Below are 8,090 nucleotides of genomic sequence, written 5' to 3'. Positions count from 1 at the left end.
AGTTTCAGATCCTTTGGTAGCAATGATGGGGATGTGAAAGGGTTAAGTTGCATGGTACCCATCGCTGCGTGTACGGTCTGGCGTGTGCTAAGCACTCAATAAATTGCAGCAATTATCATTTGCTATTAAATGTGGTGATAAGCGGTTGTGCCTGCATATGCTATGAGTAGATTTAGAAATGCCAGGAGTGCTCTCTTCTCTCCTTTAAGACATAGTTGGTTGTGCCTGGTTTCAGCTTCATCCTTGCCACTCAGTCCACTGAAATCAAAGTGGAGGCGGCACTGGTCTGGGTGAGTGGGCCAGCCTGGACCAGCCTGGTCTGGCTGGACCTGGTCACCCAGGGTGGAAAAGTTAGCCTCAGAGTTTTGGCAGACTGGCCAAAGTGTGTTAAGAAACTAGAGGAAGGCCAGGCACGGTAGCTCATGCCTGTAATCCCAGCACTTTGGGAGGCCAAGGCAGGAGGATCGCTTGAGCGCAGGATTTCAAGACCAGCCTGGGCAACATAGTAAGACTAGTCTCTACTAAAAAAAAAATTTTTTTAAGTAGCTGGGCCCAGTGGCATGTGCCTGTAGTCCCAGCTACTTGAGAGGCTGAGGCAGGAGGATTGCTTGAGTCTAGGAGTTTGAGGCTGCAGTGAGCTATGATCATACCACTGCACTGCAGCCTGGGTGACAGAGGGAGACTCTGTCTAAAAAACAAAACAAAAAACACTAATGTAATTCTAACCCAAGTGGAAATGAAAGAATTGATCAACTTCCCTATCGGCATAGAACTTTTCTCTGGAACCCACATGACTAGGGTTGCGGCACCGACTCTCAGACCAATACCAACTTAAAAATAAATGCTGCTGCATTTGAAGTGTTTTGACCAGAGGTTGCACTTGGCAGCCTGCAGGCCAAGTTGAGCCCACAGATGTGTTTCATTTGGCCTGTGGAGCATTTAAAATAATAAATTTGACTTAGTGGCCAACATTTTTAAATCAGGAAATTTCATATTTTAAAAATCCAGATTTCTGGCTTCTTCTAAAAAAAATGGATGATCCAAAAGATTTGGCAGCAGAGAGCCTGTGTTCCCACAGGGCCACAGTCACTTGGGGCCAAATAGTGGTATATCTCTTGTTGGGGTATGCTAGCTGCTGTTACAGACAACCCCAGTCTTTCAGTGGCTTAGCACAATACATGTTTATTTCTTGCTTATATCACTGTCCAAGGAATAGGGGACGGGCATGATTCTTAGAAGACAGGGATAACTTTGGGGGGCATCCTAAAGTCTATTTACCATACTTCTCGAAGATGAAGGGCTTGTTATTTGCGTGTTTTGAGAATTGCTACAGGTTTTGCATTTAGCAAGGCCTAAGTTTGGGGGTTCTTTTTTACCTACAGCAAGTAAAAATCAGCTTGCTCACCTGAATTAGAAGGGCAGAGTGGAAGCAAAAAAAAAACACCCCGGAATGGTGGGAAACGTTCGTTGTGCGCCAGCCTGGTGATTTGCTCAGCAAAACTCAAGTTGATGTGATATAAACAACGTCTGCTGCTTCCAGGGGCCTGCCACAATATTTTCTTTTAAGTGCTACTCACGCCTGAAATACACTTCTGGTTTTGAAATGTGGTTCTCAGCCCATGTACATCTACAAACCACCCGCTCCCTTATTAAGAGTTCCATTTTTAATTCTTGAATGTAGGTTTCCTAAGCACATGATGTCAGCCCATATGGGAAACCTGACAGGGCAGGGGGGACTGGAGGCCTCCCCTTGGAGAGGGTCAGCGTGATGACAGGACAGGGCTTTTGCACTGGGAACTTAGCATCATCTCTGTGCAAGTGGCCACTCCGTGTTAACACCTCTGCTCCCCAGAGCCCAGAGATCTGATTACTCTTTATATTTTCTCTTTTTTCTGTTAACTTTGTACGTTTTGCTGCAAAAATAGTGAATCCAAAAGCCATAGAGCCTCTCTTTGCCAAGGCCATGATATTAGGAAAAAACTTGGAATTTTCTCTGCAATTTCCTCTCCACCTCTCACCCCACCTGGACATATTATCAACAGCATGAGGTGTGGCGAAGCCTTCACAGGGGTATGGACTTTCTCTACATTCCAAGAAACCAAAACCAACACACATATACACATATACGTAATGATAAATGTGTATTTATCTTTGCAAAAACGAGATACCAAAAATTAATTATACAAGATGAGTAAGTTTGAGATCTGCCGTATATAGCTAACAGTAGGATACAGTACACATAAACATTCGTTAAGAGGGTAGATCCCATGTTAAATATTCTTACACCATACACAAAAGGACACATGGAAAGTTTTGGAGGTGACAGATATGTTTATTACCTTTTTTTTTTTTCGAGACAGAGTCTTGCTCTGTTTCTCAGGTTGGAATGCAGTGGTGTCGTCTCAGCTCACTGCAACCTCCACCTCCTGGGTTCAAGTGATTCTTATGCCTCAGCCTCCTGAGTAGCTGGGACTTTGGGTGCATGCCACCATACCTGGGTAATTTTTGTATTTTTAGTAGAGATGGGGTTTCACCATTTCAGACAGGCTAGTCTTGAACTCCTTGCCTCAAGTGATCAGCCTGCCTCGGCCTCCCTAAGTGCTGGGATTACAAGGTAATACTTGATTCTTGATTGTGGTGAGACTATCAGCAGGTGCATGCATATGTCCAAATGCATCAAATTATACACATTAAATATGTGCAGTTTTCTGGTATAACAATTATAACTCCAGACATCTTTAAAACAAAACAAAAAACCAGAAAAACCAGACTATCAACTTTTCTCACTTAACTATATTCATTATCATGTCAGATCAATCCATCAATCATTCCTTTAAATGGCTTCCTACCATATCATGACATGGATGGGTCAGCATTTACTGAACCGTCCTGGCTGGCGGATGTTTAAAATGTTGTCATCAGAATAACTCCATGACAGAGGAAGCGAGTGAATGTGTGTCATTCCGAATTTACAACGGGAGAAACTGAGGCACGGAGCCGTTAAAGTGGCTAGTCCGAGGCTCCCACCAGTTCCCAAGAGATGTAGGGGCAGAGCAGAGTCTAGCACTGCTCTTGCTTCATGCCTCCACAAGGTGTCACTGTTGAACTTGCTCCTGCACAGCCTCTGTTGACAAACTGCCCCTCCTTGCTAAAGCTAGGATCCTCACAGGAACCTGGCTTCCCTTCTGTTGCTTCAGAAGTCCTGTTAGGTTGGGCGTGGTGGTACACACCTGTAGTCACAGCTACTTGGAAAGCTGAGGCAGGAGGATCGTTTGAACCCAGGAGTTTGAGGCTCCAGTGAGCTATGATTGTGCTACTGCACTCCAGTCTGGGCAACAGAGCAAGAGTGAATCTCTACAAAATAAATAAATAAAAAGTTCTGTTAAACCCTATTCTGCCACTAATTAACTGTGAATAACAGGAAGGTGGGTTGGAAGAGTTTAATTCCTTCTTTCCCAGAAAGCCACGGGCTCCTTATGCAAATCTACCTCTTCCCTCCCGCATGGTCATTTTGCATGCTGGGATCCCTAAACGTCTCTCTAGGCTCTGTCTTACTTGCCTCTCTTTCGTCCCCAACCCCAGCATCAGAGCCCTTCTTATCTTCCCTTTACACGTCCAACAGAGACGAGGGATTGAATCTGCAAAGAACAAAGAGTTGACTTCAAGGTGACTTTCACACATGAAATTCATACAGAAGTTATAGAAATCCAAACATGGCTTTATAGATTCATGAACACAAGTGGTTTAAATGAACACAACACATCTTGCTTATTCAGAAACATGATCAGCTTCGCCCGTTTCAGTCTAAACAGAACCTGCTTCAAGGATTTAGCTCACTAGTTTCCGATAGTGCAGCATGTGCCAAAATGCTCTTGCAGCTCTGGCACCCCAGATTTCAAGCAGAAGTTACAGTTTTGAGACCTATGTGTCATCTTTCAGGCTTGAAAATAAAAAACAAAACAAAACAGCAAGCACTTCTTCATACACAAATATATATATATCCTTAGTCATTTTGTGCACACTTTTTTGCATAAATGGTATCTACAGTATTGTAAAGTGTGTTTTTCTAATACATTCTCCACCTGATACAGACAGGCTATGGTGGAGATGGATGAGAATGGGCTGTCTCCCTGGGTGATGTCACAGAGAAGGAGTGCTGGTCTACTCTGTGGATGGGGACAGAAAGACAAGGACAGGAAATCTGGGTGGACAATTCCATGCTCTTCAAAGATATTGGCCTACCTGCCCAAGAGCCGTGTTTTTTTGTTTTGTTTTGTTTTTTGAGATGGAGTTTCACTCCTGTCACCCAGGCTGGAGTGCAATGGTGCAATCTTGGCTCACTGCAACTTCTGCCTCCTGGGTTCAAGCGATTCTCCTGCCTCAGCCTCCCGAGTAGCCGGGACTACAAGCACCCACTACCATGCCCGGCTAATTTTTCTATTTTTGGTAGAGACGGGGTTTCACCATGTTGGCCAGGCTGGTCTTGAACTCCTGACCTCAGGTGATCCACCTACCTTAGCCTCCCAAAGTGCTGGGATTACAGGCATGAGCCACCTTACCTGGCCCATACGTGATCTTTTATGGCACCTATTCAAAAAGAAATGAATGGGCCAGGCACAGTGGCTCATGCCTGTAATCCCAGCACTTTGGGAGGCTGAGGCAGGAGGCTGAGGTGGGAGGATCATTTGAGCCCAGGAGTTTGAGACCAGCCTGAGCAACATAAGGAGACACCAATGTCGTTCCCACCGCCCCCCTCCCGCCCCCAAAAAAAGCCAGGTGTGGTGCTAGCGCCTGTAGTCCTGGCTACTTGAAAGGCTGAGTTGGGAGGATTGCTTGAGCCCAGGAGTTCGAGGCTGCAGTGAGCTATGACAGCACCATTGCACTCCAGCCTGGGCAATAGAGCGAGACCCTGTCTCCAAAAAAGAAAGTAAAATAAAAAGAAATGAATAGATGCTCCAGTGGAGACAAGAGAACATTCAACATTTATTTGCTTTAATTCTGAATTGTTCTAATTTGCCTGTGTCCCAAAAGGTTATTGTGTTTGGGTAGGGGTTTTGAGGGACGGGGTGATTCTGGAAAAAAATTGCACATGTAATACAAAGAAATCATCTTGAAGAAAACCCAAGCAATGTAGAGCACACGTTTACCTGGTAAGAAGTGAAGGAGCCCTTTCAACAGCTTTCCTAGTCTACTTCCCTCCCAGGGGATGATGCTATTTTGACGTGTACCCTTCCACCCCTTGTGTACCGCTCCTGGAGACCAGCAGCACCAGCATCACCCCAAGACACTTCTTAGAAATGCAGCGTCTCAGGCCCCCCTCCAGACCTACTGAGTCACAACCTGCTTCTTAGCAAGATTTCCCCAAGTGGAAGTGTAAGAAGCACTGGTATTTTCTATGTTTGTATCATTAACTTACCTATTTATATACATGCCTATGCACAGGCTCCTTCCTGGGTTTAGAATATGGCTGTCGTGGCCGAGTATGGGGGCTCACGCCTGTAAACCCAGCACTTTGTGAAGCCCAGGTGGGTGAATCACTTGAGGTCAGGAGTTTGAGACCAGCCTGGCCAACATGGTGAAGCCCTGTCTCTACTAAAAATACAAAAATTAGCCGGGTGTGGTGGCGCACGCCTGTAATCCCAGCTACTCGGAAGGCTGAGGCAGGAGGATTGCTTGAACCCGGGAGGCGGAGATCTCGGAGTGAGCCAAGATCATGCCACTGCACTCCAGCCTGGGTAACTGAGCCAAACTCGTCTCAAAAAAAAAAAAAAAAAAAAAAAAAAAGAAAGAAAAGAAAAAGGAAAAAAAGAATATGGCTTTCGTTTGAACAGTGGTCCTCGAGGTGCGGTCCAACATCAGCTTCTCCTGGGAGCTCGTTAGAAATGCAAATGACCTGGGCCCAGCCTTGAGCTGCTGAATGCGGAAGCCCTGGGCTGGGGCCCAGCAATCTGCGTTTAACAAGCCCTCTAGGGGAGGCTGATCCACGCTCACAAGTGTGGAACCCCTGCTGTAGAAGGGGGACACTTACCCCCGGGAGCTCCTGCTCCCTCCCTCTCTCCCTGTCACCTCCCGAGAGCCCGTTCTGGCCTGGCCAGTTCACCGAGGGACGCCCAGAATCCAGTTCCACCAGGCACACACGAGGCGCTCCACGAATGCCTCCTCCAGTTAGGAATCTCAGACCGATACAGCCTTCCCCAAATTCGCTCAAGCTGGTTTTCAGAGTGCACGATGTGGCGGTCCTGGAGGTTGGGGTCATTGCATGACGACTTCAAAGGCATTCCAGCAGCCCTTTGGTGCATCCTTCGTGATGCAAAGAAAACCTGTGCGATCTGACTGGAGCTCCGTCTACGTAGGCCGCCTCCACAGCAGCCTCTCCTGGCAGCTGCTTCACAAGCGCCCATTTTACAGAGGGGCAAGCGGAGGCTCAGAGCCGGAGGTTTCAGATTTGCGTGTCAGAATTGCTCCAAGCCTGGACAGGGCTGCTTCTCTTTCGAATGCAATGCCTACAGTGGATTTCCTTTCAAAAATAGCAAGCCAGACAGACACCAGCTGACTCTGGGTGTGGGCTCTGTATCAGGCAACGGCAGGGCTTTTGTTAGAGCGGATAAAATTGGATTTTCCTGTGCAGAAGAATGTGGATGGGCCCTTAAGCCAAACTCCAGCAGCTGCAGGTCTCCTTGCCCCAAGGGTGTTGGGGCTTCCCTGAGGCCATGATCTGCAGGGGACCCTTTGAGTTTGCGAGCCCCGCCCCACCCCCAGAGCCCTCCATCTTCTCCCAGGGGATGAAGCGCCCCAGGGGTAGCTGTGTGTAGGGAGCCGATCGCCGGGGCCGGCCAAATTTGCGGACCATACTCGCCGAGGCTGGACCACCCAGACTTCCACCTTCTGCGAGGGAAGGATGGGAGCTTGAACCCAAACCCTTGAAGGAAAACAGTTGGCTGGGTCTGCAGTCCAGGGGGAAGGATCTACTCGCAGAGTGCGGCAAGAGTCGACCACTCCTAAAAAGTCTCCACCCTATAGCGGAAGGCTGGATATCAGGCACGGACGGGGTTCGAACCCGTGATCTTCGGTTTACGAGACCGACGCCTTACCACTTGGCCACCGCGCCTGCGTTGCAATGGCGGTCTCGCGAACCTCTATCCTGGCGCCGCTCCCGTGCGCCCGCCCAGCGGGCACGAGCTCGCACCGTCCCCCTCCCTGCTGCGGCCGGCGGGGCGGGGCTTCAACGGGCGCGCGCCGGCGGGCTCGGGGGCTCGGGGGCTCGGGGACCCGCGGGCGATTCTGTCGCCTGCAGTGGGCTGGAGAACCTCTGGACCCGGGGCGCGGCTGGAGCGGTGTCCCGAGGGTCCCGCAGGTCCCGCAGGTCCCGCGGGCGGGGCACCGGCCTGTATCTCAGAAGTTGGGTTCGAATCCCAGCCCCGCCAGCGATGTAGCGCTTCGGGACGGCTCGACTCGGAGTCTCAGTTTCCCCTCTAGAGTGAGGCACCCAGGAAGCCAAGGAATGGTAGCAGGTTTCCTTATCGGCCCGACTGCGGGCCGTCCACCGCCGCCTTGCAGGGAGCCCACGCCCAGCCAGGGTTGCTGAATGGAGGCGTGAGATTTAGAAAATAAAAGCTTCTGGAAGCTCCCCGCTTTGGCCCGGGCGGAAGGATCGCTTGAGCCCAGGAGATCGGGGCTGCAGTGAGCCGAGATCGCGCCCCTGCACACCAGCCTGGGCGACAGAGGGAGACCTTGTCTCAAAGAAAAGAAAAAAATAAAAACAAACAAACAAACAAAGCCGAAAGTTTCTTCTTCCCCCAGTTTACCTGTTTAGCCTGGATGTGTCCCTGGTCCCAAGACCAGCAGCAGCACCTGGGATTTTGTGAGAAATGCAACTTCTCTCCCGCCCAGACCTGCTGACTTGCCGGCTAAGTCAGCCCCAAGGCACCTGACAGTTTAATGTGCACGCTCATATTTATAGATTCAAACATGCCCTTTGATTTCCACACAAACGGACTGATTTACTGTTCTCTGCACTTTGAGTTTTCATGAATTAATGTATGATGTGTTAATTCAATGGCTCTTGGTAGGTAATACAGTTTAATCAAAAT

General features: G+C 49.0%; 1 non-coding gene across 1 annotated transcript; it reads right to left on the bottom strand.

Moving 5' to 3' along the window:
* Nucleotides 1–7,036: 7,036 nt before the first annotated feature.
* On the bottom strand, nucleotides 7,037–7,108 carry TRNAT-CGU (transfer RNA threonine (anticodon CGU)). Its single transcript has one exon. It is a non-coding gene; the product is annotated as a tRNA-Thr (tRNA).
* Nucleotides 7,109–8,090: the final 982 nt, after the last annotated feature.

The sequence above is a fragment of the Pan troglodytes genome, chromosome 18, assembly GCF_028858775.2.
Source record: "Pan troglodytes isolate AG18354 chromosome 18, NHGRI_mPanTro3-v2.0_pri, whole genome shotgun sequence".
Taxonomy (NCBI): Eukaryota; Metazoa; Chordata; class Mammalia; order Primates; family Hominidae; genus Pan; species Pan troglodytes.
This window is presented reverse-complemented; position numbering and strand designations above follow the sequence as displayed.